The sequence below is a fragment of the Symphalangus syndactylus genome, chromosome 10 (assembly GCF_028878055.3).
Source record: "Symphalangus syndactylus isolate Jambi chromosome 10, NHGRI_mSymSyn1-v2.1_pri, whole genome shotgun sequence".
Classification (NCBI taxonomy): domain Eukaryota; kingdom Metazoa; phylum Chordata; class Mammalia; order Primates; family Hylobatidae; genus Symphalangus; species Symphalangus syndactylus.
This window is the reverse complement of record NC_072432.2, coordinates 133,472,121-133,494,042: the sequence shown is the minus strand read 5'-3', so window position 1 is coordinate 133,494,042 and position 21,922 is coordinate 133,472,121. Positions and strand designations below refer to the sequence as shown.

At 47.7% G+C, this 21,922-nt stretch overlaps 1 protein-coding gene across 3 annotated transcripts in view; it reads left to right on the top strand.

The window, feature by feature from the left end:
* Positions 1-2,254: 2,254 nt before the first annotated feature.
* Positions 2,255-21,922, top strand: part of ZMAT4 (zinc finger matrin-type 4) — a 382,280-nt gene continuing 362,612 nt past the window's right edge. For 2 of the 3 annotated variants that reach the window (XM_055296035.2, XM_055296034.2), the window contains exon 1: positions 2,255-2,395. The gene's annotated coding sequence lies outside the window, so the exon portion shown is untranslated. Of the gene's footprint in view, positions 2,396-14,828; positions 15,831-21,922 lie in introns of those variants that run through there. The other variant, XM_055296033.2, reaches the window with a different exon arrangement.

Genomic DNA, 21,922 nt, shown 5'->3' with positions numbered 1-21,922 from the left:
CTGCAGAGGATGCAGCTGAAGATAAGGACTACAGTTGTTCAAGGCCCCAGGGGAGGCCAGGGCAGGACTGGGACCATAGCCTCACCAAAGACATGGAGATCCTAGGATGAGAAGGCTGAAGGGTTAGTTTCTGGATCATCTGAAATTTGATATTTTAAAAGCTTTCTTTAAAAGACCCTTTTATAATTCTCTCTTAAAAAATTCAGCCCATTTTGTCCTTTGCCATTTTTGAATTGGGTTATAGGTCTTTTACTTATTGATTTATAAATGCTCTTTTATTTTAGAAACATTAATAATAAATATTTTACCTAGTTAAGAAAATTTAGCTGCCAAGTGATGTCTTTTCCATATGGTGACAAATATGTTAAGGAGAGGGGAAGGTCAAAATTTGTGCTTTATGATTTCTTTTTAAATTTTTTTTTAATTTTTAATTTTTATGGGTACATGGTGTATATATTTATGGGGTACATGAGACATTTTGATACAGGCATGCAATGTGTAATAATCACATTAGGGTAAATGGGGTATCTGGCACCTGAAGCATTTAGCATTTCCTTTTGTTACAAACAACCCAGTTGCACTCTTTCAGTTATTTTAAAATGTACAATATGTTTTGCTGATTGTAATAACCCTGTTGTGCTATCAAATACCAGATCTTATTCACTCTATCTAACTCTATTTTTGTACCTAGTAACCATTCCACCCCTGCCCCTTCCTAGCCTCTGGTAACCATCATTCTATTCTCTATGTCCATGAGTTCAATAGCTTTAATTTTTAGCTCTCACAAACGAATGAAAACACATGAAGTTTGTCTTTCTATGCCTGTTTTATTTCATTTAGCAGAATGTCCTCCAGTTCCATCCGTGTTGTTGTAAATGACAGGATCTCATTTTCTTTTATGGCTGACTAATACTCCATTGTGCATATGTGCCATATTTTCTTCATCAAATTTATCTGTTGATGGACACTTACATTGCTTCCAGATCTTGTCTATTGTGAATAGTGCTGCAATAAACATGGCAGTGCAGGTATCTCTTCAAGATACTGATTTCCTTTTTGGGGGTATATACCTAGCAGTGGGATTGCTGGATCATATGGTAGCTCTATATTTAGTTTTCTGAGAAACTCCCATACTGTTCTCCATAGTGGCTGCATTAATTCGCATTCTCACCAGCAATGTAGGAGGGTTCATTCTCTTTTCTTCACATCCTTGCCAGCATTTGTTATTGCCTGTCTTTTGGATAAAAGCCATTTTAACTGGGGTGAGACTTCATGATTTCTTGGTGAACAAGGAAAGGTGTCTAAGCTGTTCCCACCCTTTGATGGGTATGTTCTCTCTTCACGTGCTTAGGTTATTGACGAAAGTCTAAGCGATTAATTTAAGCCATGTCAGAATAAACCAAAGTGAGGGTCCCAGCAGAATCATTCGCTCTAGAATGCTCGGCTTTCTGGACCTCCCAGTGAGAACAGTGAGAAACTCCAGAGTTTTATGGATTTTAAGAATAGCTCTTCTGAGACTCTTTGGACAGGGTGCAAAGGAAAATTGTCTCCTCAGATTGGGGGATGAGGCGAACTGTGAGATAAAGTACTGATAGATAAACTCCAGATATGCACCTACCATGCTCCCCAAGCAATCTGCCATGACCTTCACATGTCCTCCAGGGTGGCCCTGTAAAAAAGCACTACTCCATTCTTTCAGCCCTCAACCTTGCTCGGCTTTCTAGATAGAGTCTGTCTCACGCCGGCAGACACCCCGTAGTCATTATTCTCTCTGCCCTCAGCAACATTTACCAGTTAGGGGGAAAAATAAAGCCAGAAAATTGTTGCTATGGGCTCTGTTTTGTGGAAGTTAAAACGCTGGAGCAAGAATCTGATTGCTTGATAGCTCCATCTCTCTCTCTCTCTCTCTCTCTCTCTCTCCCTCCTACCTCCTACCCCCCACACCTTCTCCTTCTTTCCCTCTCCCCTCCACCTCCTTCCCCCACCCCGCTCCCCCACATTTTCCTACTCGTCTCCCCTCTCTCCACTGGCCTCCCGGTCGGTCCTGCCCCCACATTGGGCTGGAGGAGAGCCTTACAGGTTGTCAATGAAACATGGAATTATTTCCTTTGATGGCTTAGATAATAGTAGGAGCCAAAGCAATGAGTGAGGTCGGCTGAAACCAATGCAGTCCTGCCCGGGACTGGAGAACCAATCGCAAGAGCAGAGGGCGGGGCGTCGGTGCCAGCAGATAATTGCTAAGTGCATCGCTAGCACAGTTGGTCCGAGCTGCCGAAAGGTCTGGTCGCAGAGACAGGAACGCGTAATCCTCAGCGTGCTCCAGCCCACAGCTTCGCTCCACTGCTCGGCAGGGCAGCTGGCCTCTGGGCATCGGCCCCTCTGCTTCGCGGAAAAGGTACCTCTGCCTGCGTCCCGGGGGTGCAGCGCCTGCGTCTCCATTGCCAGTGGCTTTGCAGTTTAGCCTAGGTGGAGGGATTGCAGAAAGAAAAGTTTCTGGGAGGAAATGTGATAAAGGTGGGAAATCACTGTCTTTTGTTGGGAGGAAAACAAGCGGACAATTTGGGAAACTTCTGCGCTGGCAAGAAATGGGCTTGTTTACTACTGCTAATTAGCTGCGCTCAGGTCTGTCTAAATAGGTCTGGTCTCGGGCTAGGGTGTCTGCAGGGCTGGGGTGGAGATTCGGGTGTGCTGGGTGAAAGAAGTTGGATCCTAGGGTGTGCTGTTTCCTGGTGCACCCATCATGGATAGGCTGGTTCCGAGAAACGTGATTGGTTGTTTGTGTTTTCCGCTATAGGGTCTGTCCCCTTCGTATTACCTTGATCTGCCTTCCCCAAACTATTGTGACCTTCAACTGGAGTCCTTCCTCAAACTTCTGCCTCCTTCCTGCCTGTCTCAGTTCATTTTATTTGGTGGAAGGAGACATTGCCCGGGGTGGGCGGGTGAGGATGGGCTATTCTGTTTGACCTGGTGGGCACCTAAGTGACAACTTGGTGACACGCCAGCAAAACAGTTCTCAGAAGAAAAGAAATCACATAATCAATTAGCTCCCGAAAACTCTGGAAGACTTTCCAGGCTTGGGGTGTCCTGAAAAAAAAAAAAAAGAAAAAACGAATAAACGGGATAGAGAGTTCGGTTTGTACCGTGTGAAGCTTACACCCCTGTCCCCAGAAGGCGTGCCTGGCCCGGAGCATCCCCGCAGCTCTGGGAGGTGGAGGGGGTGGCTCCCTGTAGGTGCGCAGGTTGTTTTGGTGCACAGGTGCATTTGAGGCAGAGGTGGTGCTGAAGTCACCATCCACCCTGCTTCTGCTAACTGCTCTTGAAGTAAAACAGCTCACCCCGGCAGGCAGCTGGTTCAGCCCAGAAGCACCCTTGAGCATTCTAAATAGTGAGACCTCAGGGGCCTCTCTTGCTCTGAGACCCTTGGGAAACTCCTTTCTCCCCCTGCCTCCTCCGCCTTTGGCTTCTGCTAAAGGGAGATATTAGGTAGGTGAGCCACTAGGAAGCAGGGACCCATGGGGAAGCAGGCAATGTGCTTGGTCTCGAACTTTCTTCCTCTTCTGGGAAGGCAGCTTCTGCTTGTGTGCCTACCGCACTTCACCAGGTGCGCTGCCTACCTGCGGGATACTCTGAAGCTGATAGTCTGGGGGTGATCTTCCAAGTCCCAGGGGCGTTGAAGAGTTTAGATGATTTTCATCCCTCTGATTTCCGTTAAACCTGCAGCTGGGGAGTTTGATTCCCAGTCCCAACAAGACTGCATGTTCTGGGAGGGATTCTCCAATGACACCTCTTCCTCAGGGCACCCTTCTGCGGAGATGCAGATGACAGTCTTGATTCTCCAGGTCCACAAATTCCTTCCACTTTTTAATTCTTATTTTATTTAACCACCACAACAGATTCTCCTCCACTTCCTGTAGGCAGCTATTCTTGGTGGGAACTGTGATTATTGAAACTCTATTCACAATGGTTAAAAAAAATGCCTGCCCACATTTTTTTTGCGGGGTGGTGTCAAAATACCATCAGTGTTCTCTTCTGTACATCCTATCTGACAGTAAACAAAACAAATTTGCAGCCCTGCCAATTATAATCCTTTTGTGTTTGGGGGGCCTGAAGTGGAAGCTGAACTTTTCCCAGCCGGTGGGCATGGTTAGTCATGGACGTCATCCTCTGTGGCCTCTCCAGGGCATGTGACCCCCAGGGAGCCCAGGAGGGGCAGCCCCCAGCATGTGGGGGATCTTGCAGGAGAGCACCTTGGTTTTCATGAAAGCAGCAAGGAAACCAGAAAATGCTTTTGAGTTTGAGGATTGCAAAACTGGGGGTTCCCTTTAATTGATGCCAATCTGTTGGATTTCTATCGTGATAGGAAACATTAAAAGTAAGGCATTTGAAACAGCTCCTGAAGGGTGACTCATGCACAGAGGGAAGAGGCAGTGTAGGGGGAGGGGGAGGAGGGGGCCTTGGAAAGTACAAGTGGGACACGCTGGAGCGCTTGCTTTCCTTCCCTCTGCCTCCTCCTCATCCTCTTTCTTGTATTTCCCCATTCGGAACAGAGATCATTAAAATAACAACTTTAGACCAAAAAAAGGATCCTAGGAGCTGAAAAATAATTGACAAAGTACAAAACACCCTCATCACAGCTTCCCCTTGGATGGGGTGAGGTGTGAAACCCAGGACCCAGCGCCTCTGCTGCGATCCAGTTTGGAGAATCTAATTGCTGGTGTTAGGCTAATTAACTCCTTGTGAAGCTGTATGTCTGTTTGTGTATGCAAGGACCGATGGATGTTCAGGAAATTAAATGTGTTACTTGTCATTTCATCAAACATGATGGCTTTGGCCAGGACCCTGGATAAGCACTATCCACAGACCCAGCGTTTTCTCCTCTTCCCAATTGGCCAAACCGGATCTCTCTGTCTTTTAAACACGATGATGGGAAGGGGTTGTGTCTTTCTGCTTTTCCAAGCCCTGCGTGAGTTACCTGGCAAATAAAAGTCCTCTCCTTACTGCTCTGTCCCTGTCATTCTTCTGTTATCCCTTTTCATCATAAACATATTAGTAAGTAATCTTTTTGCCAACCTACTTTGATCTTGTCATTTTGTGCTAATTTTTCTGTTAAAGAAAATTGTTCCCTGAAATAAGACTGAAAACGTATTAAAATTTTTATCAGAGAAGAGCCTTTTGGCCTTCTGCTTTAAAATTTAATTTTTTGGTTTTGGGGAAATCTAATAAGCACGCCTATTATGTTAGTTGTTTTGGTAAACGCTTTTACAATGTCTTGTTTTTTTCTGTGGATGTATGAATTCCCTTCCTGTCCTAGGGGAAGGTGTGTCTGGAGATTTGAAACGCTCTGGAACACCTCAGAAAGTTGAAGAGGTTGGAGCACGCTATTTCCACGTATTCAAGGTGGGGTGAAGGCTGTTTTGAAACCTTGACCCTGAAATGTATTCACCACACTCTGCTATTTTCCCTCTTCATCTTTCATTTAGGAAAATTTCATAGCCGAAATTATGAGTAAATAGTTCATCCGACTCACTCTCCTTCTCATGCTCGTGCCCCTTCCTCCCTTCCATCCTTCCCCCTTGGGAGCTATTTCACACTGAAGCAGGTACCTGGGCAATCTTAATCTGACATGTAGGGGTACCTCTCTTTCCTGGTTACTTTTTGTTTCTTCCTTCCTGTCATTTCAGGGGGCCCCAGGGTGGAGATCTAATTGTAGATGTGTTGTGCACCTCACTCCCGAAACAGTTAACCAGGGGACATCAGGAATTGTGGAATGTGATAGGAGCCTACCCTGGGGAGCAATGAGGTAATCCTTTCCCCAAGTTCAGTTCTATGCAGACCACCACCTGGAGTGGTGCAGCTGACCTGCGTGAGGCAGACAGGGCAGATGCTTCGAAGCACAGTCCTGTGTGACGCCTGGAGAGTCCTACCAGGCGCAAGCCCTCACTGCGCCACTGTCCTGAGGCCTGCGCCTGCTGCAGCCCCATGCACAGAGCTGACCTTGGAAACATTAGCACGCAGGGCAATTTGCCTGCTGTGCTCTCAGTTTCTTTCTTCTTTGTTCTCACCCCTAAATGTATTAATAGTTCGAAAGGATCAAATCTACTCATTCATACTAAGGTGTGAACAGTTAATAGTGTTGCCACTTACAGAGGTATTTAAATTCTTAAAGGAAATCAAAGATGTGTGTATGTTCTCACTTGTAAGTGGGAGCGAAGCATTGAGTACACGTGGACGGGAAGAGGGGAACAATAGGGACCTACTTGAGGGTGGAGGGCGGGACGAGGGTAAGAATCAAATACCTGCCTATCAGGTACTATGCTTACTACCTGGGTGATGAAATAATCTATCCGTACACCAAACCCCTGCGACGTGTAATGTATCCATTATCACAAACCTGCACATGTACCCCCTGGACCTAAAATTAAAAAGTTGGCAAGAAAACAAAAGATGTGCACAGTCAAATTCCAGGCACCTGCCAGTGGGACTGGGCAGAGGCAGACTGAGTTTGGATGGGGAGCAGAGTGGGGAACGGCGGCCTTTGCTTTTTAGCTCTGGCTGGTCCTGCTCTGACCCATGCTGAAAACATGCTGCAGTGTCCCAGGGCTTTGTGATCTTACTATCTGGGCTCTGGCACTTGAGCTAGATCCCTCAGATTTGAACTTGGGCATGTGCTTATGTGCCTTTTCTGACTTTTAGTCCCGTTAGATATAGAGCCAGAGGTCAGCACTACGTTCTCACAGGCTCCTTTCCGCTCCAACCTTCTCTCTCGATTTTGCCACAGAGCCCTACATCCCACTGCAGATGCTACAGCCCTGGAAGCTCTCGGAGCTTGCAGAGCATCCTCCCGTGCGGGCCATGGTGATCAGCGATGCTTTCAGAGCTGGAATCCATGAGGGCAGCTCGGAGGATGTCGTAACAGAAGAAACACAGGATGAGGGCTGATGTAATAACTGATTTTGGTTTAGGAGGGGATGTTATATGGAGGATGGCGACCAGCTGTTCTCCTTCTCCAGCAAGGATTGAACTAGAGAAAATAGACAGAAATTGCAGCAGATGGACTTAGATTAGGTATGAGGAAGAATTTTCCATCAGCAAGAGATGTTAAAAAGGGAAGGTTGTTGAGCCGCTGTGATGATCTTTAGGAAATGGATAAGCAGGGGCTTTTAGCTGAGGGAGGAGCCACAGATCTGTAAGGAGGGAAAGGCAAAGGCCGTGGAGTCCGGGCATCTGTGCCCTCTGCTGATGAGAACCCTTACCTATTTCCCTAAGCCTGGAGACCCCTCCCCTGCCCTGCACCAGCTGCCACCTGGACTGGCAGATTCTATCTATTGCATGGGAATCGTTCATCAAGTCCAATCTTTCACTTCCAGATGTGGCAGATGTTGCCCAGAGAGGTGACAGGCCTTGGCGTTGTCACACAGCCAGCTGATAGCAGAGGGAGGACCAGAATACAGGTCCTCCATTTCCCAAGTCAGTGTTATTTGCTTTGTAGCTCATTTTCTTCTCGTTTCCAAATTGAATAGACCATTTGCTTTCTCTAGGCTCCTAATTTCTCTGTAACCAAATGGCAAAGACAGGAACACCTGTGGTTAAGCAATATTTATTGAGTGCCTGTTACTGACACCATGCACTCCACTCCAGCTTCCCTGTTTATGCCGATGACTCTTTAGTTCTGGTTGAGTGGCTGGGAGGGGCTGCTGACCCATCCCTGTGGGGGCTCCTGAGTGTGGCTGTGAGGCCAGGGTGACGGGAATGTGTTCTAGAAACCAGAGCTGAGAGGAGGGGATGGGTAGACCAGAAGAGGATGAGAAGAGAGACATGAGAGCAATGAGATACTTAATCTGAATCTTATGAAGGGAAGAGAGACTTTAGATATCTCTGCAAACTTCTCACTGGATAAATGAAATAAGACGGGCCCATAGCATGAGATCACTCTGGGTAAGACACACCACCTGTCACCTTACGGAACGGGATGAAACATACCACGTGAGGGCGTTCGGGGAGGGTGGAGTGGTGGCCCAGTGGAAAGTGCACGCCGCCACACATGTGGTGGCCTAGCTCCGGACCCAAAGGCAGGCTGTCAGTGAAGTCGGGAAGTCTCACAGTTTTGAGAATGAGGCCGTGACCAGCTGTGGAGGGTTTTGCTTTGTGTTGGTTTGAGCCAAGTAGGAAGCAAGATAAATTGGTGAACTGAGCACCACAAAATAAAACCATCCTGTGTGTAGCCCTGAGAAGAAAGAAGAAAGCACCCCAGTTAGTGCTGAGCAAGGCAGCAAGAGGACAGCACAGGGTTGGCAGTGAGTGTCCTGTGGGAAGGCCAGACCCTTCCATGCCCCTGGCTGGCCAGGGCGTCCCTGTGCTAACAAAGGCATCCTGGGCCTTTGTGCCCAGCACAGAGGTAGGCACTAGGGGATCTACCAGAAGGAAGAGGGGGTTTTTCTCCTGCAGGAACTGGCCCAGCAAGACCATCAGCTCCTCAGGCAGCAGGGCAGGGTGCCCTTCCAGGGACTGGCTGAGACAAGGCATGGAGAAGCCTCAGGGGCAGAGGGCCTAGGGAACGCCAGGGGCTGGTGGGCAGGGCAGGCAGCCCAAGGTGTGAGACAGGCTCAAGCTTGGGACGGTGCAGATGCGGGAGGAGCGGTGGGTCAGCCCAGAAAGGGAGGAAACCCGGGGACCGCAGCGCCCATCTGCAGAGGGCAGAGCAGCCCACATGGCCCATGGAGAGAACCCAAGGGATACACCAGGCAGGGTGGCCAACCCAGTGACCACCATGTGTCCTTACCACTCACAATGATGTTCACTGAGATCACCACACTGTCTTCAATTTCCCCTCCACCTTCCCCCTTCCCCCTCCCGCCTCCCCCTTCCCTCTTCCCTCTTCCCCCTCTCCCCTCTCCCTTCCTCTCCTCTCCTCTCCTCTCCTCTCCTCTCCTCTCCTCTCCTCTCCTCTTCCCACTCTGTTGCCCAGGCTGGAGTGCAAGGGTGCAATTATGATTTACTGTAGCCTCGAACTCCTGGCCTCAAGCAATCCTCCCGCCTTAGCTCCCAAAGCTCTGGGATTACAAGCACACACCGCCGCATCCAGCCCCTGCCCTTGATTTTGATGCCGCAGACCTTACTGGAATATAGTCAGGTGTATTAAGTGGATAGAGTGCATCTGGGTGCAGGGTAAACCATGATTCTCCTTATTTGGGGTGGGCAGAGGAGCCTCTGGGAGTTAGGAACACCTGAATGGAACCTGAGGCTTGAATAGGTACCATCAGGTGGATGGGAGGAGAGTAAGAAAAAGGGAGCCACGGTGGCAAAACTCCATCCAGCGCATGATTGGCACAATGTGTCGGTGAGATGTGGACGTTGCTGAATCTGCCCATATGAGGCATGTTTTGGAGGCAAGGGGAGCTAGGGTTGTGGGTGCCCACCAGGTAGGGAGGGGTGGCTGCCACATGAAGGAGCAGAAAACTGTCAGGCAGGAAATGACATGCTCACATTTGCATCTAGGAAAAATGGTCCAGCAGTTGTGAAATGAAGAGTAGAGGTGAGGTTTGAGAGGGGCGCAAAGGGGAGAGGCCAGTTCAGAAGTAACTTGCTGCTGTCCAGGTGAGAAATGGCGAGGGCCCGCAGGAAGACAGTGGAGATGGGGAGGGGAGGAGGGCAGCATCAGAAGCCGATACTTTGACTTCATAAGTTACACTAGATCAGGGAAAAATGAAGAGGAATTATTCATCCCCGGGAGAAGCTGACAGGTGACAAAGAAAGGTCATGGTGTTAGATGAAAGAGAGAGCAATGTTCCCTGTAAAGATGGGATGGGAGGAAATGGGTTTAAACTGTAGGAGAAGGATCCACACTGGACATTTGAATTAATGCTTCAGTGGAGGTGTTCGTGAGACGTGGGGAATGGGGTCTTTCAAGGGGTTTGTGGATTCATTCTCTTTTTCAAAAAGTGTTTTTAAAAATCAGTGAGCAAAGAATGGGAATAGACAGTTTACATAACAAAAGAAATAAGTGGCCAGAAAAATATGTAAAAGTGTCTCTCCTCACTAATAACAAAAATGTGAAATTAAAGCAAGGTATCGTTTTCCATTTAACAGATTAGCAGAAATTAAAAATGATAATGTCATATCCAGTGTTGTTGGGAAATGGAAATTTTTATACTTAGCTGGTGGATATGTGAAATGAGATAATTTGGAAACATAGGAGATGTATCTCAAAAAAATATACCCTTTGAACCAGTAAGCAATTCCTCTTCTAGGAATTTATCCTAAGGAAATAGTTAGAGATGTGCAAAATAGTTCTAATTAAGAATATTCCTTTCAGCATTATTCATTACAACATTGCATGGAGGCATTAATTAAATATAATATGACTCCTCCATAAAATGGAAATCAAGAAAACTATTAAAATTACATTGAATAATACATAAGAATATGGGAAAATGCTAATAATATATATTAAGTAAGTAAAGACTTAAAAGTAAATAGAGTATAATTGCAATTAAAACAAAAGGTGTATGTAGTCCTGAAAACTAGAGCAGAATATTATATTATCAAAATCTTCATGGTGGTTATCACTGCATTTTGGGAAACATATGACTTTTGATTTCTTTAAACTTTTTTGTACTTTCCAAATTTCCTCCAGTAAACATGTTATTTTACAAATTAGACGACATGCTTTCTAAATCAGTCATTCCAACCACAAATGTTCAAGCAGTGACTATCCACGTAGCAAAGCTGGGTGCGATGCTGTTCAGTAAGATGTGAAATGCCTGCATCCTGAGTCCATTTGGTGGGAGAAGATAAACGCTCATGTGAAATCCGGCAAGTGCCGCCTGCTTCGTCAGTAAGGGCTGGACGTCTGCTGCAGCCAGGTGCGGAGTGTGCAAGATCTCTGTGCAGGGAACATCCTTGTTCCTTCCTCTTCGCCACATTCCCACCTCCGGGCCCTGTCACCTGCAGTGGTCAGGCCTGTCTTAGCATTTCAAGGGGTGCATCACATATATCTGCTCATTTCACAAGCAGAGAAGTTGAGGCTCCGAACAAAAGACTGTCTTGGTCAGGGTCACAAAGTCAGTGAGTGGTTTTGTTAGGTATGAAAACAAGAAACTTTGCTGCCCCACACCATGCTCTTTCCAGAGTGGGCTACTCTGGGGGTTCTGCGTGCTCTAGAAGGGGGTGGTAGATTTTTGCAAGAAGGTGTGAAGCCACCCTTCCTTCCTTTCATCCTTCTTTCCCAGAAGCCATGCCTTTGGCTTAATCCACTTATTAATTAAGACCAAATGCATGTATGGCAGCTATCCCATTTACAACAGGGACTTTGGGTGCTGCAGGCCCCCTCCAAGGTGACCCTCTGGGTCTCCTCCTGATGGAGTGTCGCATTTGTTAATGCTTTTCCAGAATGTGTTTGCTCCCTGCTGTGGTTTCCTTTGTTGCATAAACTCCGGGCAGCCTGAGACAGTCTCCACAGGGTGAAAGTCACAGCTGGCTGGCTCTGTGATGGGTGCCAGGGCCACCTGGGGGCTCTGGGGCGCCTTCCCTAAGCAGGGCAGGTGACAGCTCTGATGGGCACGCCTTTGGACCGTTCACAGGCTAATTGGGAAAAGTGGACAGGCCTGCCTGAAGGTAGGGCAGGACAAAGAGGAGTGGTGTAGGCTGCATGGCTGTTTGCTGCTCTGTTTATTTTAATAATAACTCATTGTGCGGTGTTTTGTATTTACAAGCCTCAGAGGTGGGTGGGGAAGGTGCTGGCATCCCCATTTTGCAGAGGGGGAAATCGATACTTGGAAAGGCAAAGCCACTCTCCTTAGTTTGTAAGGGCAGCAGGCATAATAGCCAGGCAGGGAATGAGCTAGATTTTCTGCCTGCAAATACAGCCCTACCTGTCATCGAGAAGGGCTTCCTGCTGGCCTACCTGATGTTTCTGGAGAAGGAGGGGTGTGGAGTAGCACTCCGTTCGGCCCTGGCCGATGCTGAAGGAGTTAAGAGTAAGAGACGACTTTGGGTCCAAGGGTGTATTCAGCTGAGGTTGAGTGTAGGTGCTGAGAAAAGTGGATAGTGCTGAGGGTGAACAAGGACTCACAGGACTCATGGAGGCAGAGGGTCCCAAGCCCTGAGCATTGAAGGATGAGAGCCTCATGGGAGGCAGGAGGGGTGTGCTGGGGACAAGTGGAGATCTGGAGCTGAGACCTGGTGTGAACTTCCTGTGGCTCCTCAGGGGCAGACTGGCTCCACCAGGAGACGGAAGGGGGACAATGGCAAGAGGTGCCCCAGCATTCCAGGATCCGTCTCCGAAGTCTCTCCTGTTTATTACACCTGCGATAACATGGCTGTGAGAGGACCGAAGGGAGGGGGAGCCGAGAGGCAGGGGAAGTGGGTTGAGGGGTCTCATACCTGCTCTTTCCCCTCTGCCGTCTCTCTGGGTTTTGTTCCTGTTGAGAATGCAGTTGCTCTGCGGGGATGCAGGAAGAGAGAAAGGAAGACTGGGAGGGTTGCTTGCCTGCCAGTTCTTACCATGCTTTGGGAAACACATGACTTTTGATTTCTTTAAACTTTTTTTTTTTTTGTATTTTCCAAATTTCCTATACCAAACCACTATTTTACAAATCAGAAAACATGCTTTTTTTTTTTTTTTTTTTTTTTTTTTTTCTGAGATGAAGTCTCGCTCTGTCGCTCAGGCTGGAGTGCAGTGGTACAATCTCTGCTCACTGCAACCTCTGCCTCCTGGGTTCAAGCAATTCTCTTGTCTCAGCCTCCAGAGTAGCTGGGATTACAGGTGCCCACCACCAAGCCTGGCTAATTTTTGTATTTTTAGTAGAGATGGGGTTTCGCCATGTTGGCCAGGCTGGTCTTGAACTCCCAACCTCAGGTGACCCACCCTCCTCGGGCTCCCAAAGTGTTGGGATTATAGGCGTGAGCCACCGTGCCTAGCCAAAACCGGCCTTTTTTTTTTTTTCTTTGAGACCGAGTCTTGCTCTGTCGCCCAGGCTGGAGTGCAGTGGCATGATCTCCGCTCACTGCCAGGTGGGTTCATGCCATTCTCCCACCTCAGCCTCCCAAGTAGCTGGGACTACAGGCGCCCGCCACCATGCCCGGTTAATTTTTTTGTATTTTTAGTGGAGACGGGGTTTCACCGTGTTAGCCAGGTTGGTCTCGATCTCCTGACTTCGTGATCTGCCCGCCTTGGCCTCCCAAAGTGCTGGGATTGCAGGCATGAGCCACCGTGCCCGGCCTCAAAACCAGCTTTTTAAATCAGTCATTCCAACCACAAGTGTTCAAGCAGTTACCATTTATGTAGCAAGTTTAGGATAGGAGGATTTTTGGAATGTGGGAAGAGAAAGGAGAAGTTATGAGACACCAAGAAAAATAAAAAGGAAAAAAAAAGGGAGCAGAGTAGGGAGTTGTTGGAGAACCCAGGAGGGATGTTCAGAAATTCGGGAGCAGCTCATGGCACAGCAACAAGCCTGTGCATAATCTCTTTTAAAGTTAGAGGTAGACTCTTCGGTGTGATAAGGCACAAACCAGAAAGAAAGAAAAAGAGCCTAAGGCTGCCCACTGTTTTCAAATGTTTAAGCATTTGGTCATCACCCTGGTTTTACAGATGAGAAAACCAAGACTCACCAAGGTGACACTGCTCCTGAGTGGCCGACTCCAAGCCTGTGTGCCGTCTGCTGTGCTGCACTGTCCACTCACCCCCCCGGGCTGCAGCCAGGACTCCAAGCTGCATGACTCTGGCGGCCTGGAGGAGAGAGGGAAGGAAGCATCTGGGGCATTGCTCTGTCTGCCTCCAGAGAAGCCGCTTCTGCATTTGCTCCTCCTGATCCCCAGGGGCCTGAAGAAGGATGCCAGCAGGGCATTCCCTGATCTGTCCCCTTTGTCACTGGAGAGTCATTGGCTTCAGTCTGTTTAGCAAAGGACACCCTGGCTCTGGGGCTGTGTGAGCTCTGAGCCATGGCTCTGTTCTTTGATTTCTCCATGAGGCAAACAATGTGCTTCTCTTTCGCATCCTTCAGTTTCCTTAATAGGAGATATGAGCTTTTGACATGTTATGTGTTCTTTTATTCATTGCTCAGAATGTTGGGAATTGGTAGGTACACTTCTAAACTTAGAGGATTCAGCAATGGACAAAACTGACCCAGTTCCCAGCCTCTCAGAGCTTAGATTCAAGTCGGTGAGACGGATGGCAAACACATAAGCAAATCTGTGGAAGGGCCAATGAGTGCAAGGGAGAAACATGAAGCCCTACAGGGGGAACAGGGAGTGAGAGGGTCTCACTTATACATGCCACTTAGGCAGAGACCTGAAGGCAGCGAGGGATGGTCCCCGTGGATATTTGGGGGATGAGCAGTCCAGCCCAAGAAGACCCTGAAGCTGGAGACACTTGGGGTGCCAGGAATAGCAGTGAGGACAGGGTGTGCTTCCTTGAACCACTGGGAGTTTTGAGCTGAGGAGTAACATAGTCCATGATTTAAAACGATTGCTCAGGAGGATCACTTGAGGCCAGGAGTTCGTGGCTGTAGTGAGCTATGTCCATGCCACTGCACTCCAGCCTGGGTGACAGAGCAAGACTCTGTCTTAAAATAAATACATGAATAGGCTGGGCGCGGTGGCTCACTCCTGTAATCCCAGCACTTTGGGAGGCCAAGGCGGGTGGATCACGAGGTCAGGAGATCGAGACCATCCTGGCTAACACGGTGAAACCCCGTCTCTACTAAAAATACAAAAAATTAGCCGGGCGAGGTGGCGGGTGCCTGTAGTCCCAGCTACGCGGGAGGCTGAGGCAGGAGAATGGTGTGAACCCAGAAGCGGAGGCTGCAGTGAGCCGAGATCGTGCCACTGCACTCCAGCCTGGGTGAAAGAGCGAGACTCCGTCTCAAAATAAATAAATAAATAAATAAATAAATAAATAAATAAATAAATAAATACATGAATAAATAAAAATGTAAGAAATGAATAAATAGGTTACTCTGGTTGCTATGTTGATAGTACAGTGGAGTGGGGCTGTGTGGAGGCAGAGGTGCCCTAGGAGGCACTGGTCCTGGCAAGAAGGGAGCTGGCTCGGGTCGGGTGGTAACAGTGGGGAGGGAGAGGGCAGATCCTGGATGTATTTTGAAGGGAGAGCTGGCAGGATTTGCTGATGGGTTGAAGGTGGGGTTTGAGAGACTAGAGGGTTCGAGGATGATTCCAAGGCTTTTGGCCTGAGATGGTGGGAAAGACTGTAGAAGGAGCAAATTAGAAATTGTGAGGAGTAGAGAGGGAGGAAGCGAGTTTGTTTTGGGGGTTGTTGGAGCTCTAGTGAAATGCCCACTAGACAGTTGTGTTTTGGTCTGGAGTTCGGAGACGAGCTCTAAGCTAGAGAACCCTGGGAGTGATCAGAGTTTCATGGTGTCTGTGAGATTGCCTAGGGAGTGAGTGTAGACAGACAGGACGTAGAAAGGCGGATCCTGAGAATGGCAGTATTTATAGATCTAGGATGGGGTTTGCAAACTCTTTCTTAAAGAGCCAGATCGTAGATATTTTAGGCTTTGCAGGCTGCACAGTGTTTACTGCAGCTACTCAGCATTGCTGCTGCAGCACAGAAGCAGCCATAGAGGACATATAAATGAAGGAGCATGGCTGTGTTCCAATAAAACTTTATTTACAAAGCAAGAAACCCACCCACGGGCCTTAGGTTTGCTGACCTTGGATCCAGGACACTGGAGAGGAACCAGCAATGGGGACTGAAGCAGGAGCAGCCGGGAGATTCGGGTGGACCAGGAGAGGAGGTTGCCTCAGAAACTAAGCAAAGCATTTTTGCAGAAGAAAGTAGTGATCTGCTGGGTCAAATCCTGCTGGCATAAGAAGTAAGATGAGGACTGAAAATTGCACGTGAGCAGTGTAGAGGCCGTGGGTGAGCTGATGAAAGCACTTTGGTGGAGGATGAGGCGAGAGGCTCCTTGGAGTGAGTTCAAGGAGAGGCATTGGAGATGGCGCATGCAAACAGCTTCACGGAGGAGTGGAGCTGTAAAGCCATGCAAAAAAAAAAAAAAAAAAAAATGAAATGTCAACTCTAGGGCTACATGGGGTCAAAGCTAAATGGGAAAAGTAGCGGGATGTTTGTAGTAGATGGAAATGGGCCAGTGGGCAGGGCACAAAGATGATGGGTAGGGGGCGGAGGTGAGAGTGGCCTTGAGTGGGTGAGGGAGTGGGGCCTGGCCTCTTGGACAGCTCTCAGGGGAAGAGGAGTCAGTAGCCAGGGGCTGTGTGATGGGGTGGGTGGGGTGGGCGGGGGGGATCCTCTTGGATGCCTTCATTTTTCTCAGAGAGTAGCATGGTGGATCACAAGCTTCGAGACAGGACAGCGAGGACCTTAGTCCAGCGGGTCGTGGAGACAAATGCCCCCTGCACACAGAGGGCGAGGGACGCCAGACAATGACAGAGAGACATGCTGAGTCTCTAAACCAAAATTTAAAGGTTTCCGCTGATGCTATCACTTGAGCTTTTCACCGCGAAAGGGGCCCTGTGAGCTCTGGAGACTTATGACTGAATTAATAAGGCCAGGATGAGAGCATGGATCGAGATCCTCAAAAAACAGTCTCATAGATTCCTACAGGCCTGGAGCTGCTGCGGAGGTGGCTCTCGTAGGCTTGTATTGAAAAGAAACAGAGTTGTTGCCCAGAGTGAGTAATAACCCTCCTCAGAAGTCAGACAGCTGGCGATAGAGAGTCCATTGGCCTGGGCTCAGGGGGAGTTAGGGGAGATCAGGGCACTTTTTTCTCTCCTCCTAAAGCTTTTTGCTTTTGAGATCTCTTGCTTTGTTTTTAAAAGTATCTTCCTATGAGGGAGGAGGCAGTGAGAGGAAGGCCACCTTCTCTAACTTTTACCTTAAGAAACGGTCTTGGGGAGAGAAGGGACTTACCCACGGTCATGTGATTTGAGTGGGAGGGTGGATCTGAGAAGGTGGTAGCTGAATCCTTTGCTGTCTTCCTCTCAGAGATCCAGGAGGGAGGGAGAAAGGGAGGCAAGGAGAGGAAGAGACTTCCTGGAGAGGGGTTCGACATTCCAGGTAGTCTGGGAAGAGGGAAATGCTGGTGTGAACCATGAAGGAATGGAACACCTAGTGGTTCTATTTCCATGTCTACAGGAAAAGAAAAAGGAAAACAGACTAGAGAACATGTGGCTTGTCAGGAAGGAAAGTGGCTTGGGGCTTTGGAAAAGAGAACCGTCTAAGGTCACATACCTGGCAGAATGACTTTTTGTGGAGACTGCTCTGCCCGGGACTGAGAGTGGGAACTGAGGCTGAAGGACACACAGCATTTGCTCAGGGAGCCTCAGCAAGGGTGCCAAGGGACCTGTTTATGTCAGTGCACCATCAGCACAGCCCGGAATGGCTTTGGCCTCGTGATGTGCAATTGGCCCTGGGTCTGTCAATTTCTCTGACAGGGAACTCTTCCTGTTGCAAAGGGTCCGGCACACTGGGTTCACTTAGACGGCAAGGCTGAGTGCCAGAGTGATAACGGAAATAAGGAGTTTGTGGCTCAGGATTAAGCAGGGAAGAGAACTCACCCATCCTTTCTTCACATCTGACTCCCAGTGGTCTTTTTGGGATGAAATAGAGAATCTGGGAGCACAGAGCTATAGCAAACTGAAGTTGATCTAATCCAAGCTAACTCCACAGATTTCGCTCAAATAGTCTAGGAGGCTGCTCAAAGTCCCAGTGTCCCCAGCTCTGAAACACCTGGTACCTGTCTCACAGGGGGGGATTAGATGGAGCACAGGTGCCAAGCATCTAGCATATTGTCTGTAACATACAAAGTGTTCCAGGATCTATGGCAAGTGATAAAAGCCGCTGCTGGTGGTGGTGGTGGCAGCAGGCGTGTAGGAGTTCTCTCTCCACGTGTGCCAGGCCAGGGGACTGGGGTGGCCAGGTCATGGGTAACCTGTGCTGCTGCTTGCTGCAGAGCTTCTGGGTTGGTAAGTAAGAAAGCTGCAATACCTGTGTCCGACTTTCACAGCTCCAGCACTTCCTTCCAAATATTGCTGGCCAGGGTTTTTGCATTCTTTGGAAGAAAGACACCGGAGAGGAACAAGGTAGCGTTGCCAGGGTAGCATCTTCAGAAAAATAAATCCTGGAAAGGAAACTCTGAAAGCTTCTAGAACCATAATATTGAGACAGATTTAAAAGGAACCCAAAATTCCTGCAATGCTTGGAACAGCGGAAACATAGATTTCTCATACTAATCAAGTGATTTGTGGGAAAACCCTATCCATCTCTAACCTGAGCTGAATCAAGTGAATGATCAGCTAGCTGTGAGTTGCAGAATGAGCTCCGAGGTAGCCGCAAGGCTGGTTTATGATTCTGCAGAACTTTTCTGCGGCATGAATTCCTGGACAAGCGGGTGATTTCAAAGGAAAGAAATGCCCTCCCTCCTCACCTTTCCTTCAGCTGTTGGCACAGGGATCGATGTTGGGTGCAAGGGTGTCCTCTAATTAGGCCCTGGGCAGAGTTTCTGGGGCTCTCATCCTTCCAGGTGATTCTGCGCGCTACAGGGGAGGGTGGTGGCATGTGTCCTCAGGCTTCTGAGGCGTGGCGGTGATGGATAGTAGCTGGCCTGACTGTGCACTTAAACACTACATTGTCCTGGGAGCTGTTGGGTCGAGCTATTCCCATCTCTGTATGGAAAAAATACAATCAGCTCAGCGCTGCACCTCCTACAAGGAAAAGAATGGGTGTTCTGATAGTATGGGCTTTGGGAAGAGCTGTTTTTTCAAGCTGGTCCATGTTATCAGTCCCCATACAGTTGCTCCTAAGTATTGCTGCTTTGACAAGGAACTGATATTATTCTTTCTTTCTTTCTTTCTTTCTTTCTTTCTTTCTTTCTTTCTTTCTTTCTTTCTTTCTTCTTCCTTCCTTCCTTCTTTCTCTTTCTTTCTCTCTTTCTTTCTTTCTTTCTTTCTTTCTTTCTTTCTTTCTTTCTTTCTTTCTTTCTTTCTTTCTTTCTTCTTTCTTTCCTTCTCTTTCTTTCTTTCTCCTTCCTCTCTCTCTCTCTCTCTCTCTCTTTCTTTCTTTCTTTCGACAGAGTCTTGCTCTGTTGCCCAGGCTGGAGTGCAGTGGTGTTCTCACAGCTCACTGCAACCTCGACCTCCTGGGCTCAGGCGATTCTCCTGCCTCAGCCTCCTCAGTAGCCGGGACCACAGGTGTGCACCACCATGCGTGGCTAATATTTTTTTGTTTCTACAAATTTTTGTAGAGATGGGGACTCGCTATGTTACTCAGGCTGATCTTGAACTCCTGGCCTCAAACAATCCTCCCAGCTCGGCCTCTCAAAGCACTGAGATTACAGTGCATCAGCAACCATGCCCAGTCAGTGAACTGGTATTTTTCAATCAAGGCTTACATAAATTCCAGAACATTCTAAGTAGTCTCAAGAGAGGTTAGACGAAGCCAGTTTGAATGTTTCTTAACCTACAGGGAAGACGCTGTGTCATACTTAACGGTGTGGAGAGTTGGGCGGTTGTTTGGGTTGGGCTGAGCTGAGGAGGAGTTAGGGGGTGATGTGTGAATCTCGGTACAAGTGTAGAGTGTCAAAACATTCAACATGCTGGGGGGTGTTTTCCATACAGAAAATAAATTTACTATAGTTCAGAGAAAGAGAAATATAACAGCTAAAAATACATGGAAGAATATTTAACTCCCTGAGTAATTAGCATAGTATCATAGTCAGGTGGGTAGCTTCGGAGCCAAGCATGGGGTCCTGGCTCTGAAGTTAGAGATTTGACCTTGTGCAAGTCACTTGGTTGTACCTCGTTTCTTCCTCTCAGAATGAGGACAAGACGGCCTACCTCATAGGCATTTTGTGGTGAAGGGAGATGATTCAAGCCAAGCACTTATCACCAATAACAATTCCAATAATAACAATAATAAACATGTTAACTAGAATGGAGATGAGTTGCCATTTTCCAGCTCTAAAATTATTGAAGGTTAAAGATGACATTGCTCAGTGTCACAGAGATACGGTATGGAACTGTAATTGGTGCCGTCTTTCTGGAAAGCATGACTTTTTAGGATTTCTGTACTTTTTTTTTTTTTTTTTTTGAGACAGAGTTTCGCTCTTGTGGCCCAAGCTGGAGTACAATGTCACGATCTCAGCTCACTGCAACCTCTGCCTCCCAGGTTCTAGCGATTCTCCTGCCTCAGCCTCCCGAGTAGCTGGGATTACAGGCATGTGCCACGACGCTCAGCTAATTTTTTGTATTTTTAGTAGAAATGGGGTTTCACCATGTTGGCCAGGCTGGTCTTGAACTCCTGACCTCAGGTAATCCAACCATCTTGGCCTTCCAAAATGCTGGGATTATAGGTGTGGGCCACCACGCCTGGCCAGATTTCTGCACCTTTTGATTTAGTTCTAGGATCCTATCCTAGGGAAATAATTAGAAATGTGGGGAAATATGCGTGCACAAAATCGTTCACTGCAGTACTATGTATCTTCCTCAAAAACTGGAATCAACGTCCCCAGCAGTGGAGAACTAGCTAAATAAACTAGTTCGGTATGTCCATACAATGGAGTATTAGGCTACCATATAAAATTATTTGAAGCAGGTTAATGATGTGAGACAATGCTCATAAGTCTGAAAGTGAAATATCTTCTAAACTGGCTAATGGAATATGTCTATGTGCATAAATGTAAATAAAATATGCCAAAATGCTAATAGAGATTCTCTCTGGATGGTAAGATGATTGATGATTTTTGTTTTCTTCTTTGTATATTTTTTTGCGGTTTTCAAATATTTTACAGTGAGTCTTTATTCATTTTTATAACACAAATAATAAAAATTACAGAAAGAAAATGAGACCCAGTTGCCTGTGGGTTGTTCCCCTGTTTAGGAAGTGAGTGTTTTACTGTGGATCCCTCCTGGCGTGGATTCCCTAGAAGCCCATCAGAAGGCTTCGTGTGGAACCGTTTTTTACTCCTCCCTGATTCACATGGAAATAACAAATGTTTTGGGGATGGAAACAAACATTTATTTCATTTTTATTTTTTAAGAGACAGGGTCTCACTTTGTTGCCCAGGCTGGAGTGCAGTGGTGTGATCACAGCTCACTGCAGACTGGAACTCCTGGGTTCAAGGGCTCCCTCTGCCTCAGCCTCCTGAGTAGCTGGGACTACAGGTGGGAGCCACCATGCCTGGCTAATTTTTAAAATTTTTTGTGGAGCTCGGGTCTGGCCATGTTGCCCAGGATGGTCTTGAACTCCTAGGGTCAAGTGATCCTCCTATCTTGGCCTTCCAAAGTGTTGGGATTGTAGGTACACACCACCACACTCGGCTGAAACAAATATTTTGGAACAAAGAGGTAGACATGGGTGTGCTGTGGAGACAGCATCAGGCACAGTGCATTGCCTGTCCCCGTTTGCACACTGCCCTGAACTTCATTAGCTTCCAGGAAGCCACAGACAGGGTAGAATCCCCAAGTGCTAGTCAGTAGCAAAGCCACAGCCAGACTGGAAATCAGCTGCTCTTTCTTCTTTAGGATTGTCATTGGAAAGCCAGGAAGCAGTTTCTTAAAACAAAAAAGCAGCCCTGCCCACTCAATGCTAATAGAACGTGGGGCTGGAGATGCCTGGGATGCTGGAAAAACACTCAGCAGAGGCGATGGGCCCAGAGGAGGGGGCATCTCCCAGGAAACAGTCCTCCGAGGCCAGAGCTGCATCTCTGGTTTCTCTCACCTGCCGCACCTTGTGTGGCGAGAACGGTGCCGTGGGAAGGAAATGTTTGTAAATTCTGTGGTACACTGAGTGCACCAGGGGAACGGGCTACTTAACAGAGATAATTCTCTTATACAACAAATATCTTTTGAGGATATGTAACGTGTCAGGTCTTGGGCTATGTGCTAGACATTCCCTGGTGAGTATAAAATAGAGGACTTGGCCTGTGTGGAGTGAGCTCATTTTTCTAAG